The sequence below is a fragment of the Pongo abelii genome, chromosome 3, assembly GCF_028885655.2.
Source record: "Pongo abelii isolate AG06213 chromosome 3, NHGRI_mPonAbe1-v2.0_pri, whole genome shotgun sequence".
Classification (NCBI taxonomy): Eukaryota; Metazoa; Chordata; class Mammalia; order Primates; family Hominidae; genus Pongo; species Pongo abelii.
The window spans coordinates 172836370-172861318 of record NC_071988.2 but is presented as its reverse complement, the minus strand read 5'-3'; the positions used below and the strand labels follow the sequence as shown (position 1 = coordinate 172861318).

At 39.5% G+C, this 24949-nt stretch overlaps 1 protein-coding gene across 2 annotated transcripts in view; it reads left to right on the top strand.

The window, feature by feature from the left end:
* Positions 1 to 24949, top strand: part of LRBA (LPS responsive beige-like anchor protein) — a 763816-nt gene that overhangs the window by 17560 nt on the left and 721307 nt on the right. The gene's annotated exons all lie outside the window — the stretch shown is intronic.

Here is a 24949-nt window from a genome sequence, read left to right as displayed (position 1 = left end):
CCTGGGCTTCCAGGTGGATTGCTCTGATTCTGGTAGTGGCAGTGATAGGCTGTGTGGGTGGGTGCACTCTCAGTCTTCTGGGCAGCCAGCATAGTATGGGTAAAGGCAGAGATGGTCCACTGGATCCTGAGTGGTGTGTGTGGATATTGGCGGTGGGTGTGATGGTCTAGGCCTGCCAGTCTCTAGATTTGCAGGTTGTTCATGCAGGTAGATGCCAGCTGTGGTGATAGCGGCAGGTGGGGGTAGCCCTATCCTCAGGATAGGTGTTGTGTTCAGGTGCCAATCGTAGTAGGCTGAGGGAGACAATCCCCAGGCCCCTAGTCTGCACGCTTTGGCATGGGGACCTGGTGAAGCTGGGCTGGCATGTCATCAGGCCCCCCAGTGATATGTGCAGACACCTACTGTGGTAAGCAGGGACAGGGTGGTTCCCAGGCCCTGGAATGATTGGGTGAGGGGGAGCAGTGGCTGTGCTGTGCTGCTGCTACTGGGGAACATGGGGCTGCCTTTAATGGTGGCAGCCTAGGTCGGCAGTTGGGGACACATGCCCCACTTGTGCCTCAGTCCTGGTGGTGGCAGCCTGTTTCTTACTTCTGCCTGTGCACCAGCTGCTGGGCCGCAGGATAGTGCTCAGTCTGTTGTGGGCTGTGTTGTCAAAATGGTGACTTGTTGTAGCTGCTTAGGACTTAGGGGGATTGTAGGACCCAGTGCAATTTTCCTCAGTGGAGTGGTGGTGTTGCACCATTTCCAGACAGATCCTTATGTTAGTTTCAGAGCCCATGAGGTCCTAGGGGCTCCCCAATGGCTAGAATTGCAGGAGTCCACAGTGGGAATGTGGACCACAGGGAGTCTCCCCCTTACTCTTTCCCCACAGTGGGGATTGTCTCGGCTCCCAGCAGAGCAGGCTGTCTTGTTTCCCTCTCCTTCCTTTCTTTAGGTGTTTCTTGTCATTTTTGTATTGAATTCCAGTGTTCTTTCTTGGATTATCTAGTCAAAGTGTGATTACTCACTATTTTGGTTATTCCTAGTGGAGGAGGCAAGTAGGAGATGCCTCTAGTCAGCCATCTTGAGGCCCTTGACAGTTCCTAAGTTTTAAATTGTGTGCAGCTCTGAGTAGTGTGATGAAATCTCAAGCATTCTGCTCCATCCTGCCTAGGATGCAAATCATCCTTTTGTCCAGCGTATCCATGCTCTACATATATGCTACCTGTCCTTTAGTCACTTAGTAGCCCTCTCCACTATCAGATTGACTGTCATGGTATTGCAGTGTTTAAGTAACCCTTATTTTACTTAATAATGTCCAGGACAAGAGTAGTGATGTTGGCAATTTGGATATGACACAGAGACATTGTAAAGCCCTTTTTTTAAGTGAATAGGTGGAAGTTCTTGACTTACAAGGAAAAAAAAAATCATATGCTGAGGTTGCTAAGGTTTGCAGTATGTATGAATCTTCTATCCATGTAATTGTGAATTACACAGATGCTCCTTGACTTGATGCACTTACATCTAAAGCTGAGAATATTGTAAGTTGAAAATACTTGTTGATTTATGATAGTTTTGACTTTTCAACTTAAAATGAGTTTATTGGGATGTAACTCCATTGTTAAATTGGGGTTTGTGCTGACTGCTTATTGCTTTCACACCATCATAAAGTTGAAAAATTGTAAGTCAAACTGTCAAAAATTGGGAACTGTGTATTGTTCTAACTGTTCTATTTTATTACTAGTTATTGTTGTTAATCTCTTATTGTGCCTAATTTATAAATTAAACTTTATCATAGGTATGTGTGTATACAAAAAAACATAGTGTATATAGCGTTTGGTATTATCTGTGGTTTTAGGTATCCACTAGGGGTCTTGCAATGTATACCCTGTAGATCAAGAGGGACTACTGTTTATGTTTTATAAGAGTAGAAATTTTTGTCTGTTTTGCTTATTGCATCCCTAGTCCCTAGAAGAGTACTTGACACATAGTATGTGCTTAGGAAATGTTTATTACCAGAACGTATGGATTAAGTTTGCCTGGATCCTCAGGGGGTATATTATACCTGAAATTGTTTTTTTTTTTTTTTTTTTTTTAAATTTGTCATTCTGGGGTTTGCTGTTCATGCCAGTAGTGTAAATTTGGACTTCCAAACCTATGTGAATAGCAGAATTTTACTATCTTAGAGGAAATCCCAGAATTTTACTATCTTAGAGGAAACTTAAAAATAGTCAGTAGTGACCAGGCACGGTGGCTCATGCATGTAATACCAGGACTTTGGGAGGCAGAGGCAGGAAGATCATTTGAGCCCAGGAGTTCGAGACCAGCCTGGGCAACATAGTGAGACCCTATCTCTATAGAATTAAAAAAACAAAGGAAATCAGCAGCCCACCCAAAGACTAGTTATTTGTAATTTCCTGTGCCAGGGAAGTTTTTTTGTAGGGGAGAGGAAGAATCTACTTTTTTACTGAGGGTCAACCTTTTGAGGATCCCATATTTATATAGAGATTTTATCTCTACTTCCCCATCTTGAGTGAATACTTTTTTTTTGTTTGTTTCTAAAAAGGAAATAAAATTCAAGCCCCCTAGTACTAGCTTCCTCTTTCTTGCCTCTTCAGCAGTTGTAATAGAAGTTCAGATACTTATTTTTCTGTTTCTTTTTCACTTTAGGCTCGGGGATTTTGCTTTCTTTCTTTCTTTGCAAACTCAAGCTCAGTTCTACATTGAAAAGTATTTTTTGTTATATTTACCTAATATTTGTAGGCATTTGTAAAGTGATGATTTTAAAGGTTATATTAGTTCATTATCTGCTGGAAGTCTAAGGTATAACGAAGTGATGAATACATGATAGCCATTGAATAAATATAGGGCCAACTTAGGCTACAGTTGACCAACTTATTTTTCTGCTGAGGAATACCTTAGATAATTTCAGATAATGGAGTTCTAGTGTAGATCACTGAAGAAATTGTAGGAAGAGAAAATTAGTCATTTTTCTTCTTTCCCATATGCTTACATGTATTTATACATACAGGCAGATGAGCAATTGTTATCTTAGAAAGCAACCTTGTATTACCAAAACAAAATATAGATTTATTCGTGGGGGATTTTATGTGTGGAGGTGGTGTTTTAAAATTTTAGTAATTAAGTGAATTTTCCTGCCAGGTGCGGTTGCTCATGCCTATAATCCCCACACTTTGGGAGGCTCAGGCGGGAGGACTGCTTGAGGCCAGGAGTTCAAGACCAGGGCAACATAGTGAGATCCTATATCTACAAAAAAATTAAAAAATCAGGTCTACGTGGTAGTGTGTGCCTGTAGTCGTACCCACTGGAGAAGGTGAAGTGGCAGGATCACGTGAGCCCAGGAGTTTGAGACTATAGCGAACTATGATTATGCCACTGTTCTCTATCCTGGGTGACAGAATGAGACCCTATTTCTATTTCTCTCTCTCTTTTTTTTTTTTTTTTTTTTTTAGACGGAGTTTGTTGTTGCCCAGGCTGGAGTGCAGTGGCGTGATCTTGGCTCACTGCAACCTCTGCCCCCTGGGTTCAAGTGATTCTCCTGCCTCAGCCTCCCAAGTAGCTGGGATTACAGTCATGCATTACCACGCCCGGCCAATTTTGTATTTTTTTAGTAGAGATGGGGTTTCTCCATCTCGGTCAGGCCAGTCCCAAACTCCTGACCTCAGGTGGTCCACCCGCCTCGGTCTCCCAAAGTGCTGGGATTACAGGCGTGAGCCACTGTGCCCGGCCGAGACCCTATCTCTTAAAAAAGAAAAAAAGAGTTTTCATAGCTTTTACAATTATAGACTGTTTGGCCAGGCGCAGTGGCTCACGCTTGTAATCCTAGCCCTTTGGGAAGCTGAGGTGGGCGGATCACTTGAGGTCAGGAGTCGGAGACCAGCCTGGCCAACAAGATGAAACCCTGTCTCTACTAAAAATACAAAAATTAACTGGGTGTGGTGTTGTGCGCCTTAATCCTAGCTACTTGGGAGACTCAGGCATGGGAATCGCTTGAACCCGGGAGACGGAGCTTGCAGTAAGCTGAGATTGCACCACTGCACTCCAGCCTGGGCGACAGAGAGAGACTCTGTCTTAAAAAGGATTATTAAAAAAAATAATTGTAGAATGTTTTAGGATAATATAAAGGGTCATGTTTTTCCCCCATAACTGCTACACACTTAAAATAAACAACCTAGAGCAAAATATTACTTTATCTTAATTCTTTTTTTTTTACCCTTAGGCATCTTTCTTGCAGGATCGTCTTAAGTCTTTATAAGTTCTTAGTCATTTAGATTGAATACAAGTAACCTGCATAGAAATCCCATTTGTATCAACAGAGAACTTGACTATTTTTAGTGAATTATACTATCTTTAACGTGTTTATCTGCGTGGGGATGAACCTTTGAAACAAAATAGTTTGAGTGAGTCAAATGATGACCATTTGGTAGTCACTTGAATATTACACATAAATTGACACAATGACTTTTGACATAAAAATTTCAGGAGTCATTTCTATTTGTAGGGACTGCTTTGTTTCTTTATTTACATAAAGTATTTCAGAAAATTTTCAATTTAGCCAAGTTCTACATTTAGCATAACATATTGCACAAATATCTTTCTAGTTTTTATTGTTAGACACTGACTTTATTCTATAGTGCTGAATGCACTGTGCAAGAACAGTCACATCAAGTTATTTAAGTGGTGCTTCAGAAGGAAAGATTGAAATTAATGCCACATGTATCCCGAACTTAAAATAAAATAAAAATAAAAAAAGAAATTAATGCTTTGCTTTATGATCCAGTTATAATAGAATGGAACCTAGATGTAAGTCAGGGTGTATATCTGAGTCTGCTGATAAACATAAGTGTTTTACAGGGATTATTTTATTTTTTCTATGTAACAACTCCATGGGGCAGTACTTTATTAAACTTGGTTTATAGCATGAAAACAGGATTGGAGTGGTCAGTGATACTCAAGTGCCATAGTTAGTAAGATGGCATTTGGACTCAAGTTGTTTGAATTTGAATTTTGTGTGTACCATGTTATACTGTGTGATTATTAATATAAGTTGTGTTCTTGTATTGGAACCTAATTTGACTAAATTTTTCAAGAATTGTATTAGGTTATGATAATTAGAAACATTGTTAAGAGTGATAAGTTTTGAGAAAATGAATGATTTTAAAACTTTCATCATTGATTTAACAATGCATACTTTGATTCTTTGCATCTGTTTCTTCATGTGTCAAATGGTGCATGGTAGTTTATATGTATTTAAGATATCCACCAGTCAATTTTCTGTTATTTTGCTAATCAGGAAAAAATGGAATGACCAACTCTTTAATATTTAGGGATTGATCATACCTCTAGTTGTGGCTTATGAATATTATTCTTAACCTGTATTACTTGTGTTTTGTTCATGACTTTTTTAGGCAATGCCTTAGTCTGAGGGTAGGAATACGGAAGAAAAGAAAAATCAAATTAGTACTATTTTGCTACTTGTTAGTGTCTTTTGAAAATATTTAGAAAAAGTTGAGAATTAAACCAGATAGTTAAAAAGTTTGGCATATCTTTGGGAGTTTCATTTATGCTAAATTCTCATTGTCATAGGATGTTAACGTTCACTTGAACTGTGAAATTTTTGAGTACTCTGAGGATGTCCTGATTACCAATTAATGCCCAAGTTTGAATTGTCTCCTACTTTGAAATGCTAATTCCGTCTTGACTTTTTTTTTTTTTGGGTTGTTGTTGATCATTATTGTTTCCAGAAATGTATCTCCTGAATCACTTAATTTCTACCTTGCTCACACAAGACCCAGATGTCTTCCTTGGCACTGAGACCTCTACTGAAGACTCTCCCCCGACTTCACAGTAAAGGAATATTTTCTTATTTCCTTCTGAACCTACTTGAGATCCCCTGTAGCTCTGCTCTGGCTTCTATATTTAATGCAGAAATGGTAAAGAAGAAATTATTATTTCTAATATCCAAATTTTTCCAATAGAAATTATGGGATAATAACTAATATTTATTGAGGTATTTTGTAACCTATTAAGTACCAGTTCTTGGTCATCATTTCTTCCCACTTTTCTTCCTTGTTCACTCAAGTCTGGATGCCATGGCTCTTTTGTACTTCCTGAAGCAAGCCAAGCATAGTCTTACCTTAGGGCCTTTGAACTTATTTTTTCCTTTGCCTACAATGATCTCCTCTCAAATATCTAATTATTGTATGACTATCAAAATCAAACAATTGTTTGATTTTTTCATATTCATGTTTTTTACAGTTTCTTTTCCTCAGTCATACTTTTGATATCTCTTTTATTTCCTTAAACATTAACATTTTTATATTATATATCTGACTATTTTCATGTTCCTCATTGTTTCTTCTGTTCCTGAAAGGCTTGTTCTGCTGATTCTTGGGGGCTTTTTTCATTATTTTGTGAATTTCTTTTTAATTGTGAGATAATCTTCCATGGATTTTTATTTGTGAATATCATTGGAGGCTTGGGTTTAGTGTACTCCTCTTGGCTGGATTGGTGTTTGCTTCTGTCATGCTCTAGTCTCTTCCAACCCAGAATCTCTCGAAACTGAATTTTTAGTTTGAGTTTTTCTAGATCACATAGGTAGTATGAATTTTGTCCTTAAACTGGAGTGAGAGAAGGGTGACTTCGTTTTTTCTCTTCTGCTGAGACTGAGAAAGGCAAACATGCCAACTGTGATCTCTGTTTAGCATGTTGTTTACCCCCCTCCACAGTTCGTCCACTGAGTGTTGCTTTTCAGATTTCCCACCTCGTTTAGGCCCCAACCTTTATGTCCTTCTCACCAGTCCCTTAAACTGACTTCTAAGCCACTGGGGATTGATGGATGCTCCCAGGGGAGAGGTTGGTTTCAGTGCTCACCAATACTTTGTTGTTTTTTCTTTCTTTCAGCTCAGCCACTCATGAAAAATACTATTTTTGTTTTCTTTAATATTCAGCATTTTAAGAAATTCTGAATCACAAGTACTTTTCTGGGCATCTGGTCTACCATATTGCCAGAAATGGATCTAATTTCTTCTCCCAGTTCTCTGTATGACCCTCTTCTTCATTCTCTTATGGTCTTTGTTAAAATTTGTGGCCTTATTAGAGAACCTTTCCCCACTACCAAAATAGTATCCTTTTCCTTGTTACTCTTTATCTCTTATATCCTGTTTTATTTTCATAGCATTAACTCCATCAGATTTTTTTTATTGCGTGTTTTCTTTTATTAGAATACACACTCCATAAAAGTAGGGACTTACTTTTTTTGTTTACTGTTTCATTGCCAGGGCCTTGGGGCCTTGTACCTAACATGTAGTAGGTGCTTAATAAATACATGTTGGATGAATGACTGTGCTAAGTGCTTTAGATTCCCTCTTTTAATTTTCACAGTAACTCTTGTGGAGCAGGTGGTTTTATCATCTCCATTTTAAAGGTGAGGAATATTAGACTTGTAGAATTAATTACCCCAGTCAAGATCACAAAAGATGTTGAACCTCAGGCAGCCTCAGAGCAGCCTGTTCTCCTAAACAGTGTACTTTGGTAGTGGTAGTGGTCGTGGTGGTGGTGGTGATGGTGGTGGGGTTGGTTCTTCAGCAGGTTGGTGTAATACCCTCGTATTGTTTAGCTATGCTTTAGTGTCACATTCTTTCTTTGGGGCAATATGTTCTAAATTTCACATAATTGATTTTTTTTTTTTTTTTTTTTTTTGAGACAGAGTCTTGCTCTGTCACCCAGGCTGGAGTGCAGTGGCATGATCTCAGCTCACTGCAACCTCTGCCTCCCAGATTCAGGCGATTCTCCTGCCTTAGCCTACTGAGTAGCTGGGAATTCAGGTGCTTGCCATCAGGCCAGGCTAATTTTTGTATTTTTAATAGGGATGGGTGGTATGGTTTTGCTCTGTGTCCCCACCCAAATCTCATCTTGAATTGTACTCCCATAATTCCCATGTGTTGTGGGAGGGACCCCGTGGGAGATAATTTGAATCATGGGGTCAGTTTCCCCCATACTGTTCTCGTGGTAGTGAATAAGTCTCATGAGATCTGACGGTTTTATCAGGGGTTTCTGCTTTTGCATCTTCCTCATTTTCTCTTGCCCCCACCATGTAAGAAGTACCTTTTGCCTCCTGCCATGATCCTGAGGCCTCCCCAGCCATGTGGAACTGTAAGTCCAATTAAACTTCTTTTTCTTCCCAGTCTTTTGTATGTCTTTATCAACAGCATGAAAACAGACTAATACAATACAGTTTTATCGTGTTGGTCAGGCTGGTCTTGAACTCCTGACCTCAGGTGATCCACCTGCCTTGGCCTCCCAAAGTGCCGGGGTTACAGGTGTGAGCCTACTATGTCCAGCCATCACATAATTGCTTTTTAAAGACAAATTTGGAACCTATTACATAAGTTGGAAAGCTTATGCAGTATTTAAATTTATTCTTTCCTCTCCTATTTTCATTTATTTTTTATTCTTTAAGTTCCTGTATGTACACATTCATTTGCTGCTGAAAATTGAAATAGAACATTGAAATTTCCTTTTATTACAATTCAAATTTTTGAAAAACCAGGAAATCTAATTATCTGTTCTAATAATTATGCTCTAGTCAAACTGCCCAATGTTTTTTAACACTTATTTTTAATTTTTTTAAATTTTATTTTTTTTGTAGAGATGGAGTCTTGCTATGTTGCCCAGGCTAGGGTCTTGATATCCTGGGCTCAAACAATCCTCCTGCCTTGGCTTCCCAAAGCGCCTGGATTATAGGTGTGAGCCACTGCACCTGGCCTTATTTTTACTTTTAAAATAACTATTCTGCTATCTCTAAGATACTGTAAAAACTTTGCTGAGGTTTTGCTGTATTGCCTTTACTTCTTATAGTTATTTTATAAAATAGTTCAAGTAGATAAGTCATAATAAATATCAATCTTAGTTAGAGAAGGCATGCCTACAAGGAAGAGAGTTAGTAGATAGGAAAATGGAAGCCAGATGATTCTCCCCCAACTTGGATTATCAGACAAATCTGTATTTCCTTTTATGTTTCTCATCTTATTGATATCACTTGTTCTTTGCAGAAATTTCAGTTAACCTTAACTTTTTTTTTCTTCCTAATTCCCATTAGTAGTCTTTCACTAAATAGCCTTTTAATTGAACCTTAATTCAGACCCCAGGTATCTCTTTCTAGGATTATCGTAACACCCTTCAAAACTGTTCTTGTTCTCTGCCAGTCATTCTATGCCTCCATATATTTTCCCACATGATATTTATACTTATCTTTCTAAAACATAAATCTTATCATGTATGGCATGACCTCTGATGCTGTAACTCATCCTACACTTTGTCTACTGTCTCTCACATGGCTGATCTTGCCTTTACGCACCTCTGTGTTTTTCTCTCAACTGTTCTCTCTGCTTGGGTCCTTTTCTTTCTTCTTGGTCTGTCATCATCATGCTCATTACCTTTTTTTTTTTTTTTTTTGAGACAGAGTCTCTCTCTGTCACCTAGTCTGGAGTGCAGTGGTGCAGTCTTGGCTCACTGCAACCCCTGCCTCCCGAGTTCAAGCGATTTTCTAGCTTCAGCCTCATGAGTAGTTGGGACTACAGGTGCACGCTACCGTGTCCGGCTAATTTTTGTATTTTTAGTAGAGACTGGGTTTCACCATGTTGGCCAGGCTGGTCTTGAACTCCTGACCTCAGTGATTGTACCTGCCTTGGCCTCCCAAAGTGCTGTGATTACAGGCGTGAGCCACCGCGCCCGGCCTTGTTACTTTTAAGATATAGCTTACCTGTTATTTTCTCTGAGAATCCTTTGCCTCACTCTGAGACAGACTTTGTTCCTCTTCCATTCTACCACAGAACTTTGTTCGTAACTTACTATAGCATTTACCTAGTTCAAATTATGTGTTTATATATATTTCTCTCATTAGATCATGAGCTTGAAGGCAGAGATTACATCTTTGTCATCTTCTTAAAAGTCAGGTTTATTAAGGTATGATTTACATAGAATAAAATTCACTCTTTTGAGTTGTGTAGATTGATGTATATGGTCATATAACCACCATCACATTTGGGATAGGAGATATTTCCACCACCTCAAAAAGATCCCTTTTACCCCTTTGTAGTCATTTCTCTCTTCCCCATCCCTATCCCCTGGCAACCACTGATCTAATTTCTGTCCTTGTCACTTTGTCTTTTCCGGAATGTTGAATAAAAATGGAATCATGTAGCAAGTAGCCTTTTGTGACTAGTTTCTTGTACTCAGCAAATTGCATTTGAGATTCCTCTATGTCGTTGCATAATTAAGTAGCTTGCTTCTTTTTTAATTTTTGCTGAGTAGTATTCTATTCTATGGATGTAACTACAATTTGTTTATCCAGTTACTTTGGGTAAGTTGCCCCAAACCTTTGCCTGTAGGCCTTTGGTGGACATGTTTTCCTTTCTCCTGGGTGAATACTGAAGAGTGTGCTTGGTATGGTAAATGTATGTTTAACTTTATGAGAACTGTCAAACTGTTTTCCAAAGTGGCTGTAGCATGCTGCATTCCTACCAGCAATGTAGTTGCTGTAGTTGTTCTCCATCCTTGTCAGCACTTGGTATTATCAGTGTTTTAAATTTTAGTCATTCTAGTAAGTTTGTAGTGGTGTTTAATTGTGTTGTTTCTTCTTCTTCTGCTTCCTCTTCCTTTTCCTGTTCCTCCTCTTCATCCTCCTCTTCCTCTTCTTCCTCTTCCTCTTCCTCTTTCTTTCTTTTTTTTTTTTTTTTTTTTGAGACAGAGTCTCACTTTGTCACCCAGGTTGGAATGCTGTGGCACGATCTCAGCTCAGTGCAACCTCCCTGTCCTGGGTTCAGCGCCTCCCTGGTTCAGCGCCTCCCTGGTTCAAGTGATTCTTGTGCCTCTCAGCCTCCTGAGTAGCTAGGATTACAGGTGTGCACCACCATGCCCAGCTCATTTTTATATTTTAGTAAGAGACAGAGTTTTGCCATGTTGGCCAGGCTGGTCTCCAACTCCTGGCCTCAAGTGATCCGCCCACCTCAGCCTCCTAAAATGCTGATATTATAGGCGTGAGCTACTGTGCCTGGCCATGTGATAGGGTCTTGCTGTGTCACCCAGGCTGGAGTGCAGTGGTGTGATCACAGTTCACTGTAGCCTCAACCTCCTGGGCTCAAGTGATCCTCCAACCTCAGCCTCCCAAGTAGCTGGGACTATAGGCACATGCCACCACACCTGGCTAATTCTTTTTTTTTTTTTTTTTTTTTTGTATAGACGAGGTTTTGTTGTGTTGCCTATGCTGGTCTGAAACTCCTGGCCTCAAGCAGTCCTCCCACTTTGGTCTCCTAAAGTGCTGGGATTACAGGCATGAGTCACCATACCCAGCAAAATATTACTTTTAGATGCTTGCCTTAACACTGGAGTGTTGGAGTAATGTATTTGTACAGTGGACTTCAAATATAAGGATTATATGCTAAATTCTTCTGGATGATAAATATAGAATACCACGTTAAATATGTAATGACACTTTTTAGAGCCTTTTCTTAATTTATTCTAAGTTGTATGTTAAATTCAGGTTTAGGGAAGTTTTGATATAAATGTATATATGTGAATTTATATATATATGTAAATATAGACACACACACAACTGGTTAACATCATGGCTGAAATGGGATTTCTCTGGATTCCAATCCCCAAGATATCCACCCTTACAGTGTAGATTTTTAAATACAGTTCTATTTTTTCTTTTTTTTGCTTGAATATTTATTATTGCATACTTCTATAAGAATCTTTTACCTAGTGATATTTTCTGGAAATTGTATTTCTTCAATTAAAAAAAATTAAATTCTAATTGAAACATTTTTTTCATACAGATGGGGGTCTTGCTATGTTGCCCAGGCTGGTCTCGAACTCCTGGCCATAAGCCATCATCCCACCTTAGCCTTCCAAAGTTCTGTGATTACAGGCATGAGCCAACATGCATGCCTGGCTTATTTCTCTAATTTTTCCTTTTGTATATTAGTGCCAAAAGGTTTTTTTTTTACCCCCTTTACCAGTCATTGTCTTCCTTTTTTATTTCCTTCTTTCTTTCTTTGGCTGTGGGTCTTAGTTCAGCTCCTAAATGATCTTGAGGAAGATTAAATTTACCCTCTTGATTCTTAATTTTCTTTTATGTAAAATTGGGCTGATTCTATCTCATACAGTTCTTTTTTTTTTTGTTTTTTTGAGATGGAGTCTCGCTCTGTCACCCAGGCTGGAGTGCAGTGGCTTAGTCTCGGCTCACTGCAACCTCCGCCTTCCAGGTTCAAGCGATTCTCTCGCCTCAGCCTCCTGAGTAGCTGGGACTACAGGCGTGTGTCACCATGCCTGGCTATTTTTTGTATTTTTAGTAGGGTTTCACCATATTGGCCAGGCTGGTCTCGAACACCTGACCTCGTGATCTGCCTGCCTCGGCCTCCCAGAGTGCTGGGATTACAGGTGTGCGCCACTGTGCCTGGCCATAGAGTTCTTATATATTAAAACACCTACTTGGGGGCTGTGGCTTGCACCTGTAATTTCAGCTCTTTGGGAGGCTGTGGTGGGTGGATCACTTCAGATCAGGAGTTTGAGACTAGCCTGGCCAACATGACGAAACCACATCTCTACTAACAATACAAAAATTAGTGAGGCGGGGGTGGTGGTGCGTGCCTGTAGTCCTAGCTACTTGAGAGGCTGAGGCAGGAGAATTGCTTAAACCCCGGAGGCAGAGGTTCCAGTGATCCAAGATTGTGCCATTGTACTCCAGCCTGGGTGACAGAGCAAGACTCTGTCTCAAAATAAAAAAACAAAAAAAAAAACAAACACTTTATAGGCACTCAGTTAATGCTAATTACTGTGTCTCCCCCCACCCCCAATTTATAAACAGCCAATAAAAACTCATTTTGGTGAGTTTGATATACTGTTCATAAAATTTGATGGCCGGGCACGGTGGTTCACGCCTGTAATCCCAGCACTTTGGGAGGCCCAGGTGGGTGGATCACAAGGTGAAGAGATTGAGACCATCCTGGCCAACATGGGAAAACCCTGTCTCTACTGAAAATACAAAAATTAGCTGGGCATGGTGGTGCCTCTATATGTTTGTTTTCTTTGCCTCTCTGTGATTTGTTTCTTGGAATTATTATACTTTAATTGAGGTTACAAAACTTTGGGGAACAATTTTCTAGGAACTTAAAGTCTGCTGCCGAAGTTTATATGAAATTGATGAAATAATATCCATGGTGTGTTGAATGTAGTAGTACTATGCTCAATAATGGGATCCAGTGTGTCCTGTAGTGTTCTATTTTGAGGGTGCTGGCAATTTGATTCTTTATCCCTTCAAATAATTTTGAATAATTTTGGATTTAAAATTACCTGAGGTCACCATGGGTTTATACATAGGGTTTGACTTTATTACTTTTTTCTTGTGTATTTGAGATAGAAGTCTAATAATCTTCGATGATGGATGCTGATTTGGGTTTGATATTATAGGAAGAGTTTTCAATAAGGTGAATGCACTTGTTTTTTTTTTGAGACGTAGTCTCGCTCTGTCACCCAGGCTGTAGTGAAGTTGTGTGATCTCTGCTAACTGCAAACTCCACCTCCTGGGTTCAAGTGATTCCCCTGCCTCAGCCTCCTAGGTAGCTGGTATTACAGGCGCTCACCAGGACACCTGGCTATTTTTTGTATTTTTAGTAGAGACAGGGTTTCCCCACATTGGCCAGGCTGGTCTCGAGCTCCTGACCTCAGGTGATTTGCCTGCCTCGGCCTCTCAAAGTGCTGGGAATACAGGTGTGAGCCACCGTGCCCGGCCTGTTTTTTTTTTTTTTTTTTTTTTGGATACAGAGGCTTACTCTGTCGCCCAGGCTGGAGTGCAGTGGTGCGATCTCAGCTCACTGCCACCTCTGTCTCCCAGGTTCAAGCGATTCTCCTGTCTCAGCCTGCCGAGTAGCTGGGATTACAGGTGCCTGCCACCATGCCTGGCTAACTTTTGTATTTTAGTGGAGACAGGGTTTTGCCATGTTGGCCCAGCTGTTTTCGAGCTCCTGACTGAACTAAGTGATCTGCCTGCCTCAGTCTCCCAAAGTGCTGGGATTACAGGTGAGCCATCACACCTGGCCTGAATGAACTTGCTGATTGGCATTTTTATCCTTTCTGGTAGAGATTTATATGCATACTTCTGTAAGTAACTTATTTTCAGTAACCTTTAAGGCATTAGCACAATTTCTCCAATACTTATTGTATTGGCTTTGAGAAAGACTTGATGTGTTTTTGTTTTGCTCTTGTTACTGGAGTAGGAGTAAAATATTCTTAATTGCAAATCAAAGTCTGTTACAATCCTGGGAGCTTTTAATCATTGGGACCACTGTGTAATTTAAGTTCTTATTTTTAGCTGGAAATGCCAATTAATTGGTTATAGATGAGGAGAACCCTTCTTATGTAAATCTGAAGACATGAAAACTTGATATGGAACAAAATTTTAAGAATGATTTTGCCTGAGACATGTCAAATTTTGACTCTAATGAGGCTGTTTTCAGCTAGCTTTTCTACTCCCTGGCCCCACAGGGTATATTGTTGGTCGAATGGAATATCCTATGATTTTTTTCTGTTCTTTAGCAGAAGGTGGAAGTTTCCACAGATTCCCTTTCTCTCCTTTCACCTATCGCACAAGTATCATTTTCTTTACTGCTTTCCCCCTCACTTCCTTGCCCCTTGGGCTGCTGCTTTTCCTTGGGATCTGTATTCTGTTCTGCAGTTAGAAGCTTCCTTGGCATCCTATGTCAAGTAAAAAGGCCTGTAAAATCTTTGTTTTCCGTCACCACAACATGAGTAGATCTCTGTTTTGTTTTTATGGTACGTTTGCTACCCTTTATGGAATGATAAAAATTAGCATGATGGCTTTGGTTTATGTATTGGAGAGTTCAGTGATTGGTTTGGAAACAGTTGGGATAGCAGTCTACTTCCTTCCCTTTATTTTAACCATCTTACCAGATTGACAGGTTTTGTCAGATTTGTCTACGTTCTGTTTCAGACCATGTTTTAGCATCCTCTGATGGTTAAGAAGGAGGCCAAAAGTTGACCAAGTCTGTAGTACCTCAGGTCTATGTACATATTCTCATAAGGAGCAAGCAACCTAGATCCCTCCTTTGTGCTCCTATGAGAATCTAATGCCACCACTGATCTGACAGGAGGTGGAGCTCAGGTGGTAATGCTCGCTTGCCTGCTGTTCATCTCCCGCTGAGGTGGAACAGTTTCATCTTGAAACCATCCACCCACCTCTGACCCCTGTTCTGTGGAAAAATTGTCTTTTGTGAAACTGGTCCCTAGTGCCATAAAGGTTGGGGACTGCTATTTTAATGTATTATTTTAAGATTCTGATGACCTGAAAGCACCCTTAACAGACTGTGTTCAATTCTACATTGTAAATAATTTAGGTGAATTTGCTTGTGTGACTGTAAAAAATGTACTTTTAAGGAGTTCAAGACCAGCCTGATCAACAAAGTGAGACCCCCATCTCTACCAAAAAAAAAAGCACTTTTATACATTTAAAATGTTTTAGTTATAATATGTATTAAATATACTGGGAAAAATTTAATGTTGATTTAAAATTAGAGTAGTAAGATAGCAAAGAATCATTTGGATTTTTAACTATCATTCTTAGGTATTTTATTTTTTCCTTCTAACAACATGATATAAAAATATGACCATTAAAAATGTGCAATTCGGCTGGGCACGGTGGCTCACGCCTGTAATCCCAGCACTTTGGGAGGCTGAGGTGGGCGGATCATGAGGTCAGGAGATCAAGACCATCCTGGCTAACACGATGAAACCCCATCTCTAATAAAAATATAAAAAATTAGCTGGGCGTGGTGGTGGGTGCCTGCAGTCCCGGCTACTTGGGAGGCTGAGGCAGGAGAACGGCGTGAACCTGGGAGGCGGAACTTGCAGTGAGCCGAGATGGTGCCACTGCACTCCAGCCTGGGCAACAGAGCAAGACTCCATCTCAATAAAAAAAAAAAAAATTATATAAAAAAAGTGCAATTCTAGATTTCAACCTGTATTTATTAAATTTTTGTCTTGGCTAAAATGCTAAATACAAAAACTTTACAGTACAGTTTACATAGACTGAACTAACATAAAATAGTTATTTTGATTTTACTAGGTCCATGGTGGAGCTTTTCTCATAGGTCTTATTTTAGAAGGGAACATGAGCTTTTGTTTTATTTTTTAATTTAAAATATAAGCTTTTTTTTTTTTTTTTTTTTTTTTTTTTGAGATGGAGTCTAGCTCTGTCACCCAGGCTGGAGTGCAGTGATGTGATCTTGGCTCACTGCAACCTCCACCCCCAGGTTCAAGTGATTCTCCTGCCTCAGCCTCTTGAGTAGCTGGGATTACAGGCGCCTGCCACCATGCCTGGTTAATTTTTTGTATTTTTAGTAGAGATGAGGTTTCGCCATGTTGGCCAGGCTGGTCTTGAACTCCGTACCTTAGGTGATCCACCCGCCTCGGCCTCCCAAAGTACTGGGATTACAGGCATGAGCCACCATGCTTTTTAAGACTTATTTAAAAATGCTTAATTACTTTCTTAAGAGTTACATAGCTAGATAGACAAATTTGAGTGTTAGAGAATTGCTGCTAGGAAGAACAGTTTTGTGATTTGTATGTTTTTTTTAAGCCATCACTTTTATAATTCCATTTACTTTTTTCCTTTCCTTTGCTACCTCAGCGTTTCTCCTTCCTTAAGGTATGAATACATTATAATAAAACCCAATGTGTCTCTGTTTGTCTGTCTCTCATTCTGTTACAGACATACACACACATTTATTTGGAAAGTCAAGGCACAGTAAAGAAGAAAATGTACATGTTAGCATATGAAGAAAGGTTAGTGATAAGAATGAAGACTTGTAGCAGATTACCTTTTAAACTTTTATTGACAGATGGCATGTCAATTAGGAAATTGTATATATTTATTTTGGAATATTAGATATGCTATCAAATCCTAAAGTTTTTTTTTTTTTTTTTTTTTTGAGACGGAGTTTCGCTCTTGTTGCCCAGGCTGGAGTGCAACGGCGCAATCTCCGCTCACCGCAACCTCCGCCTCCCGGGTTCAAGCAATTCTCCTGCCTCAGCCTCCAGAGTATCGGGAATTACAGGCATGCACCACCACGCCCAGCTAATTTTGTATTTTTAGTAGAGACGGGGTTTCTCCATGTTGAGGCTGGTCTCGAACTCCTGACCTCAGGTGATCCACCCGCCTTGGCCTCCCAAAGTGCTGGGATTACAGGCATGAGCCACTGCGCCCAGCCCTAAAGTTCTTTAGATCTCAAAAATTTTCTTATGTTTGGTTTATTTTTCTCTCTGATTGGATTTTAACAGGTTGAATGAAATTAGCTAGTTTTATTGGTAGGCCGTAGTGTGGTTGTTTGTGGTTTACTATCCTTATCTTCTGGTTCAGAAAGATTTGAACTAACTGCCCTTGAGCTGTTGGAGTTGGGGGTGGGCAGTAGAGGAAATTGGGCTTGTGGCTTGAATCAAGTGCCTTCAGAGGTTGGAAACAGCCTGGCATCATAGGAACTGAATAAATATTTGTTAAATAAATGAATAAATGAATGCATACATGAATAAAAACATCCCAGAAGTATTTCTGGTAGAAAGATGAGTATGACCATACAACTCTTCTTTTACATGTAAGTATCTTGAGAGTTCAGATGATAACTGGTCTCTAATTCTTACCCTATCGGCCATTGTAGTTTTTTTTTTTTTTAATAAAGACGGAGTACTCGCTGGCCCGGCGTGGTGGCTCACACCTGTGATCCCAGCAGTTTGGGAGGCCAAGGTGGGCGGATCACCTGAGGACAGGAGTTCGAGACCAGCCTGGCCAACATGGTGAAACCCTGTATCTACTAAAAAATACAAAAAGTTAGCCAGGTATGGTGGCGGGCACCTGTAATCCCAGCTACTCGGGAGGCTGAGGCAGGAGAATCACTTGAACCCAGAGGCAGAGGTTGCAGTGAGCTGAGATCGTGCCACTGCACTACAGCCTAGGTGACAGAGCGAGACTCCATCTCAAAAAAAAAAAAAAAAAAAAAGTGCTTGCTTTGTCACCCAGGCTGGCGTGCAGTGGCATGAACACAGCTCACTGCAGCCTCAACCTCCTGGAGTCAAGCATTCCATCTGCCTCAGCTTCCTCAGTAGCTGGGACTACAGGCATGCTCCATCACACCTGGCTAATTTTTGATTTTTTGTAGAGATGGGTTTTGCCATGTTGCCCAGGCCAGTCTTAAACTTCTGGCTTCAAGTGTTCTGCCTGCCTCAGCCTCCCAAATGCTGGGACTACAGGTGTGAGCCACTGCACCTGGCTAAAAACTTCACTTTTCTAATCTCTTATTTAATTTTGTGGTAGAAATATTTGAGTTTTATAATGTTTTTTCTTTTTCTTTTTGTTTTTTTCTTTGAGACAGGGTCTTGCTCTGTTGCCCAGGCTGGAGAACAGTGGCACAGTCACTGCTTACTGCAACCGTGACCTCCTGGGCTCAGGTGATCAGAAAGTTTTAAAGTGGAAAAATCATCAGACTGGATAATTCCTAGGAAATCATTTGGTGTACAGTTTTGTTCTCCCACTTTCCAGTTCTGCCCCTTTTGTGTAAATCCATAGATCACAGTGTAGGTTTTCAGATGATTTTCCCAGCTCAGTGAACTTACAGCTAAATTTGTTCCATTACATTCATAGTCTCCTGATTCACTTGGTTAAACTGATAAGCATTGCCCTACATTCTGTGGGTTCTTTGTTTACTTGTTGTCCTCTGTAGTTACTTGACCCATCTTAGTAATCTTCCTTTAATTCCTTCCAGAAGGGGAAATGTGGTGGTAAAAAATGCAAATTACAAGAGAAACTGGTATTTTTTATTCTATGGGTTTTTTTTTTTTTTTTTGGCAAATACAAGTGAAATAAAATAAATCTCTGATAATCCTAGCATTCATTATATTTTTACAGGGAGTTTACTGACAGTTGAATGGTCTTCTTATTGTATTTAAATCCCATATTTACTGTAACCTTACATTGTTTCCTCTTGTTACACATATTTTATTTTGGATGATAACCTATTAAATAATCTAGTGGTTTTTAGTTCCCTCTAAACCTAGTTTTCAAGGGGCATTTTATTTTTTGAAGCTTTAAAGCCCATTTAAAACATTACATATTTTAATAGCTATATATTGATTTCCTTACAATGTACGTAAGTACTTTTAAAATTATAATTAAGCACATTTATTATAGAATGAGACTTAAGGAACAATTAATAACTGAAGTCCCAATTTCTTGAAGACCAGATCGATCATACTACTGTCTCTCATCTGTAGGTAGCCTTAATCTAGTGTGCAAGGTGGGTCTTCTATTTTTCTAGTTAGTTGGATGAAGAAAACTTGATATTTTTTGGCTTGTACATTTATTATTTTTCATTGACTCCATAAGATGCTATTGTAAGATGCATCATTTTTTGTACAACCAAGAAACAGAAAACATTATTTATTAAACTATGAAACAGGTTTCTTATTTAGACTTTTTTTTTTTTTTTTTTTTTTTTTGAGATGGAGTCTTGCTGTGTCTCCCCGGCTGGAGTGCAGTGGCATGATCTTGGCTCCCTGCAACCTCCGCCTCCCGGGTTCTCACCGTTCTCCTGCCTCAGCCTCCCAAGTAGCTGGGACTACAGGCGCCCGCCACCACCATGCCTGGCTAATTTTTTGTATTTTTAGTAGAGACAGGGTTTCACCATGTTAGCCAGGATGGTCTCGATCTCCTGACCTCGTGATCCACCTGCCTCGGCCTCCCAAAGTGCTGGGATTACAGGTGTGAGCCACTGCGCCCGGCCTAGACTTTTTTTTTTTTTTTTTTTTTTTTTTTGTGATGGAGTCTTGTTTTGTTGCCCAGGCTGGAGTGCAATGGCATGATCTCGGCTCACTGCAACCTCCGCCTCCCAGGTTCAAGCAGTTCTCCTGCCTCAGCCTCCCGACTAGCTAGGAATATGGGCACGCACCAATTTTTGTATTTTTAGTAGAGACACAGTTTCGCACTGTTGGCTAGGCTGGTCTCGAACTCCTGACCTCAGGTGATCCACCCACCTCGGCCTCTTAAAGTACTGGGATTACAGGTGTGAGCCATGGCGCCTGGCCATCACTTAGACTTTTAAAAAGCATTTTATTTATTAATTGCAAACTACTTTCTATTATTTTAACATTTAATTTTTAAACTTGATTGTGTAGTCTTCTTTTTTTTTTTCAAGAGAGTTTCGCTCTTGTCGCCCAGACTGGAGTGCAATGGCGCAATCTTGGCTCACTGCAACCTCCTCCTCCCTGGTTCAAATAACTCTCCTGCCTCAGCCTCCCGAGTAGCTGAGACTACAGGCACCTGCCACCACACCCAGCTAATTTTTGTATTTTTTTTTTTTTTAGTAGAGACGGGGTTTCACCATGTTGGCCAGGATGGTCTTAATCTCTTGACCTTGTGATCTGCCTGCGTCAGCCTCCCAAAGTGCCGGGATTATAGGTGGGAGCCACTGCGCCCGGCTGTCTTCTTTCTTTAGTATATTTGAGATAATACACTAGAAAGATCTTGAGAAGACATTAGATTGATTTAATGGTAGTGGTACCTACAGTTGAAAATGTTAACAGTAAGGAGGATCCAGAGTAAAGAAAACTACAGTGCTTCATTATCTGAAGAGTAATGATGATATGACTAATGAATGAATCTATATCACGAAGAAAAATTTACTTAGTTATCCTTTTTTTTTTTTTTTGCCAGATGGAGTCTTGCTCTGTCATCCAGGCTGGAGTGCAGTGGCGCCATCTCGGCTCATTGCAACCTCCGCCTCCTGGGTCTAAGCGATTCTCCTGCATCAGCCTCCTGAGTAGCTGGGATTACAGGTGCATACCACCACACCCAGCTAATTTTTTTTTTATTCCAATAAAATATGCTAGCAACAGTAGTCTCCAAAGTGGAGTGCTGACGATGATTCGGTAAAGTACATGCAAAAAATATTAGAATTTATATTCATTTTCTTTTTTCTTTTTTTTTTGAGACAGGGTCTCAGTTTGTTGCCCAGGCTGGAGTGCAGTAGTGTGATCTCAGCTCACTGCAGCCTTGACCTCCTGGGCTCAAGCAGTCTTCCTAGCTCAGCCTCCTGAGTAGCTGGGACCACAGGCATGTGCCACCACGCCCAGCCAGTTTTGTATTTTTAGTTGAGACAGGGTTTCACCATGTTGCACTGGCTGGTTTCGAACTCCTGAGCTCAAGCAATTCGCTTGCCTTGGTTTCCTAAATTGCTGGGATTATAGGTGTGGGTTACCATGCCTGGCCTATATTCATTTTTCTAGTGGATACTACAATAATTAAGATAAACTAAGCTTTACCTTGGTGCGCCTCATTCTATCAGATGGTCAGTTGAGGTTTATAGCTTGTATGACCTCTTGAGGAAGCCTGGAGTAGGTGATAATAGAAGCCTCTCTTAAGCATTTTCTTTTAGTTTTTTTTTTTTTTTTTTGTGATGTGTTTACTTGTGTCTGGGTAAATGGGTTTAAATATTCTATTATTTTAAATAATAGACTTAAAAAAAATCTTGTGATGAGGTGAGGTGTGATCATGAAATCTATTTAAAGTGTAAAATTTTTGGAATACTCAAAGTTTCAGTAATTATAGCGACAATAGAGTACTTAAATCTGTAACTTTAAGATAGCCGTTTTTCTATTATAGAACTTCTGAATTTGTTTACTTTTTCTAAGTAATGGTCAGTGTGTATTTTTATAAATGAAACACATTTTAGCTATGAATAACAAAGTTGCTTCTTTTTGAATGACATTTGTCCTATGAAAATGGGATGTTTGGAAAATTTACATTATTTTGTGACTTTGGTGCCGAAAAGTGTATGTCACTTATAAAGAAAGTGTCTGTATTTTAAAAAGCACTAGAAAAACTTGAGTAAATTTTTAAAATCCATTAATGTTTATTAAAGAGTCATAGTGAAATTTGAACTTACATTTTAAAAACAAAACAACAGCTTACGATAAGTTTGTAAGAAAAACTGGAAAATGATAACGGAATTTCAGCAAAGTCCATGAATCCCATCTTACAATTGGATTTACATATATTCTGAAGTATTCTTTTTTCTAATCTGTGTTTTGACATAAAGACTGAACTTAGACTAGATCTTCTCACTGCTGTATCATAAAATGTTTAAACCAAGATAAAAAAGTGTATTTATTTATTGACATTCCTCTCTCTTCAACAGTAATTTAAAGAAGAGAATGTAAAAGTTTTTTTTTTTTTTTTTGGTATCGGCATAAACATTTTTAAAACTTAACTTTTCTGTTTACCTCAATTTCTTTTCTTTAAATTTTTAATTTTCATGGGTACATAGTAAGTATATGTATTTATAGGGTATATGAGATATTTTGATACAGGCATGCAATGTATAATAATCATATCAGGGTAAATGGGGCATTCATCACCTCAAGCATTTACCTTTGTTTTACAAACAATCCAATTATACTCTTTTGATTATTTTTAGAAGTACGATTAGGTTGACTATAGTTACCCTGTTGTGCTCTCAAATACTACTTCTTCTGCATTTTTTCTAACTACTTTTCTGAACTTGTTAATCATACCCACTTCCCCTAACCCCACTACCCTTCCAAGCCTCTGGTAACCATCCTTATACTCTTTATCTCGATGAGTTCAGTTGGTTTAATTTTTAGCTCTCATAAATAAGTGAGAACATGTGAAGCTTGTCTTTCTGTGCCTGGCTTATTTCACTTAACATAATGATCTCCAGTGCCATCATGTTTTGCAAATGACAGGATCTCTTTCTTATGGCTGAATAGTATGTGTATATGTACTACATTTTCTTTACCCATTCATCTGTTGATGGACACTTAGGTTGCTTCCAAATGTTGGCTATTGTGAAGTGCTGCAACAAATATGGGAATGCAGATGTCTCTTCAATATATAGATTTCCTTTCTTTTGGGTTTTTACCTAGTAGTGGGATTGCTGGATCATATGGTAGCTCTGTTTTTAATTTTTTGAGGAACCTCCAAAGTGTTCTTGTAGTGGTTATACAAATTTACATTCCCACCACCAATGTATGAGGGTTCCCTTTACTAAACATCTTTGTCAGCCTTTGTTATTACCTGTCTTTTGGATATAAGCTGTTATAACTGGGGTGAGATGATATCTCATTGTAGTTTTGATTTGCATTTCTTTGATGATCAATGATGTTGACAACACCTTTTGATATGCCTGTTTGCCATTTGTATGTCTTTTGAGAAATATGTATTCAGGTCTTTTGCCCATTTTAAAATCAGAATATTAGATTTTTTCCTATAGAGTTGTTTGAACTCCTTATATATTCTGTTTATTAATCCCTTGCCAGATGGGTAGTTTGCAAATATTTTCTCCCTTTCTGTGGTTGTTTCTTCACTTTGTTGATTGTTTCTTTTGCTGTGCAGAAGCTTTTTAGTTACGTGATGTGATCCCATTTGTCCGTTTATGCTTTGGTTGCCTGTACTTGAGGGGTATTACTGAAGAAATCTTTGTCCAGACCTGGATTGTCTCCCCAATAATCTCTTTCAGTGGTTTTCTGGCTGGAGGTCTTAGATTTTAAGTCTTTATTCCATTTTGATTTTATTTTTGTATATGGTGAGAGATAGGGGTCTAGTTTCATTTTTTTGCATGTGGATATCCAACTTTCCCAGCACCATTTATTGAAGAGACTGTCTTTTCCCCAGTGTATTTTTTTTTTTTTTTTTTTTTTGAGACGGAGTCTCAGTCTGTCACCCAGTCTGGAGTGCAGTGGCGCGATCTTGGCTCACTGCAAGCTCCGCCTCCCCGGTTCACGCCATTCTTCTGCCTTAGCCTCCCTAGTAGCTGGGGCTACAGGCGCCTGCCACCATGCCTGGCTAATTTTTTGTATTTTTAGTGGAGGTGGGGTTTCACCGTGTTAGCCAGGATGGTCTTGATCTCCTGACCTCATGATCCACCCACCTCGGCCTCCCAAAGTGCTGGCATAACAGGCGTGAGCCACCGTGTCCGGCCCCCAGTGTGTGTTCTTGGCACCTTTATTGGAATTGAGTTCACTGTAGTTGTATGGATTTGTTTCTGAGTTGTCTGTTCTGTTCTTCTGGTCTGTGTGTCTATTTTTGTTCTAGTATCATGCTGTTTTGGTTACTATAGCTGTGTGGTATAAATTGAAGTCAGGTAGTGTGATTCTTCCAGTTTTGTTCTTTTGCTCAGGAAAGCTTTGGCTATTCTGGGTCTTTTGTGGTTCCATATACATTTTAGATTTTTTTTTTTTGTTTTTTTTTTGAGAGGGTCTCACTCTGTCACCGAGACTGGAGTGCAATGGTATGATCTCAGCTCACTGCAACCTCCACTTCACAGGTTCAGGTGATTCTCCCACCTCAGCCTCCAGAGTACCTGGGACTACAGGTGCATGCTAGCACACCTGGCTAATTTTTTTGTATTTTTAGTAGAGACAAGGTTTCACTATGTTGGCCAGGCTGGTCTCGAACTTCTGACCTTGTGATCTGCCCACCGCGGCCTCCCAAAGTGCTGGGATTACAGGCGTGAGCCACCGCGCCCAGCTAATTTTTTTTTTTCTTAATTTCTCTGAAGAATGTCATTAGTATTTTGATAGGGATTGCATTGAATCTGTAGATTGCTTTGGGTACTATGGACATTTTAACAGTATTGATTCTTGCAATCCATGAACATGGAATATCTTTCCATTTTTTGGTGTCCTCTTCACTTGTTTTCACCAGTATTTTATTGTTTTCATTGTAGAGATCTTTTAATTCTTTGGTTAATTCCTAGGTATTTATTTGTAGCTATTTTAAATGGAATTACTTTTTTTGATTTCATGTTCAGATTGTTTGCTGTTGGCATATAGAAATACTACTGATTTTCATATGTTGATTTTG